Genomic DNA, 2,818 nt, shown 5'->3' with positions numbered 1-2,818 from the left:
CATTCACGGCTGCAAAAGAGCTGGAAACTCTCGTGGCTCTTGTATATAAAATTCCAACCCATCAGACAAACAAACAAACCAAAAAGATGAGGAATAAATAGCTTAATATGCAATAAATAGAGAATACTAGCCTTGCTGCCCAGGAATGTTTAGTTGCGGAAACTCTAGAAACTGGTGAGGCTCTGCAAAAGAGCTGGAAACTCCTCATTGGTGGGGAAGGAAACTCCTCATTCATGGTTGCAAAAAGAGTTGGAAACTCTAGTGACTCCTGTATACAAAAATCCAACCCATAAGAAAAAATGGTGAGGAATAAATAGCTAAATATGAAATAAATAGGTGAAGTTGTACAGGGATTTACACTTTTATTAGAGTAACAGAGCCATCAACAAAGAACACTAGCCTTGATGCCTAAGGATGTTTAGTTACAGAAACTCTGGAAACTGGTGGCTGCAAAAGAGTTGGAAACTCCTCATTGGCAGGGAAGGAAACTCTCCATTCATGGCTGCAAAAGAGCTGGAAACTCTCATGGCTCCTGTATATAAAATTCCAACCCATCAGAAAAAAAGGTGAGGAAGAAATAGCTTAATATGAAATAAATAGTTGAAGTTGTACAAGGTTTACACCTTTATTAGAGTAACCGAGCCATCAACAGAGAATACTAGCACTAGCACTGCTGCCCATAAATGTTTAGTTGCGGAAACTCTAAAAACTGGTGGCTGCAAAAGAGTTGGAAGCTCCTCATTGGTGGGAAAGGAAACTCCTCATTCATGGTCGCAAAAGAGCTGGAAAGTCTGGTGGCTCTTGTATATAAAAATCCAACCCATCAGAAAATCATAAAAATATAGGTGCCGAATTTAAAAATAATTGATAATCGAAGATAGGACTGACAAAAATACTAACTCACTGTGAAGTTTGTTGATAACCACCGCTCCATAATCTCCTCTGCCACAACACTCTTTCTCAATCTCAGTTAATACAGATCCACAGACACAACACAAACATATGTGCACATACAACGACACATAACACAAACATATGCGCACATACAACACATACAACGACACAGACCACATAACAACGTGACAACATGACAAGCATACAACGGAGCGCTCCACTGCACAACAACACAACACAAGAACACGAGGCTGCCTGAGAGAGAGAAAGTGAGAGAAAGTGAAAGCTAGTAGAGAAAACAATTTTTTCATATCACCTCAAATTTCCTGCAAAATGAATTACACAGGCAAACAAATTAAGAGTTAAAGACAAAATAATAAAAGATCACTACAAACTAGTTTCTATTGTATTCCTCCCTGTTGGTAATTCGTGTGGTTCTGAATATTCAACACAACTTCAAACAATATAGTATTAGTTGGGGATCGTAGCGAATGTCATATCGCAAAGAAAGCATATAAGAATAATTTCATGAGAATGGTCATCTATTGGTTATGTTTGTTTCCCTGACAACGCAATTGTGCTCATTACACGAATCATCCTATGATTGAGCTAAATAAATTGATACCAATACCTTTATGGATTCCTCAAATTGTCATGCTACTTTCCTATGGGTTTCTTCTATCCGAAATAAAAGAGATAAAATCGGGTAACTCGGAAACAAAAGAAAGTATATAGTCTGCTGCATTGGTTGATTATGATCAATCATTAGAATTTTAAAATCTACATTTGAATCTAATGGGTCCACTATGTAAATAAATACCTTCCATTCCCAAGGTTTTCATTGGATTCCAAATATTCAATTCATTCACAAGGTTGTCGTTGGATTCCAAATATTCAGCTACAGGTTGTTGTTCAATAGCAAGTTCGTCAACGTTTAAGCGAACATATTCCCACACACTAGGCCTTGGCCGCATCGCAAGATCAACCCCATGGTGGAAGAATGATAACCCCCTGAAACACACATATCATATTGCCATGAGAACCAAATAAATAAGCACACATTTTATGACAACTGCACTGATTTTGAAAGCAACTGCTCCAGGAATTGCAATAATGTTGCATGCATTTTAAATAGTGGAAAAGTTTGGCTATAACTGGGTTGACCTCAGCACATTTTCAAACAGCCCAAAATGGATATTATGAGTATCATCATTCTCTGCGAGTTCTGTTTTCCTTGCTTTCGTTGTGTTACAGATATCTGCAACACAGAAATCATATCAAACCATCACAATGTCTGTAATGACAGACCAAGATCACAAAACCCGCATACTAAATATTCATTCCAAATCATATTCCCCAAAACACACAAAACAACAAACAAACAAAAATACAAAGTCACTGCTATGTATCATTCCTCCTTTCAGAAACAAAAGGCCACTCACCTCCATGGCCTCCAATTGCTGTTATGTTTTTTCCTCTCGTCCTGTGGGTTTCTAACGCTTTGAAACCCAAGTGATATTTAAATATCAGAATGCTCAAATTACTTTTTCGGACAGCAATCTCCTCTGCAAACTCCTCCTTCGACAGCAAGCTCCTGCAGGTACTGCACATGCATATGTTGAAAGCCACAAGAAAACAAATGTCCATCTCTTCGCAAAATTACACTCTCTCCCGGAATGCAATCTTTGGTTCTATTTTCAAACCCACAACACACAGCACGCCCGATTGAATTTCTCTGGGGTCACGTCATAGTGTCACATCAGAGACACCTCTGGGTTTTTGACGCTTTAAAACCCAATTGATATTTAAATATCAGAATCCTCAAATTCCTCAAATTCCTCTTTCAGACAGCAATTTCCTGCTTCCACTGCAATTACTTGCTTCCACAGCAATATCCTCTGCAAACTCCTGCCGCGACAGCAAC

The 2,818-nt window shown here is 38.5% G+C and overlaps 1 long non-coding RNA gene across 1 annotated transcript; it reads right to left on the bottom strand.

The window, feature by feature from the left end:
* Positions 1 to 365: 365 nt before the first annotated feature.
* LOC149195674 (uncharacterized) lies at positions 366 to 1,081 on the bottom strand. Its single transcript, XR_016255166.1, has 3 exons — positions 905 to 1,081; positions 624 to 800; positions 366 to 532 (listed from the first exon to the last, which is right to left on the bottom strand). It is a non-coding gene; the product is annotated as an uncharacterized LOC149195674 (long non-coding RNA).
* Positions 1,082 to 2,818: the final 1,737 nt, after the last annotated feature.

Source organism: Pinus tabuliformis, chromosome 2_2, assembly GCF_031772625.1.
Source record: "Pinus tabuliformis cultivar Carrire ecotype Pingquan chromosome 2_2, CPIR1, whole genome shotgun sequence".
NCBI classification, from domain to species: Eukaryota; Viridiplantae; Streptophyta; class Pinopsida; order Pinales; family Pinaceae; genus Pinus; species Pinus tabuliformis.
The sequence above is the reverse complement of the archived record's forward strand: the minus strand, read 5'-3'. Positions and strand labels throughout refer to the sequence as shown.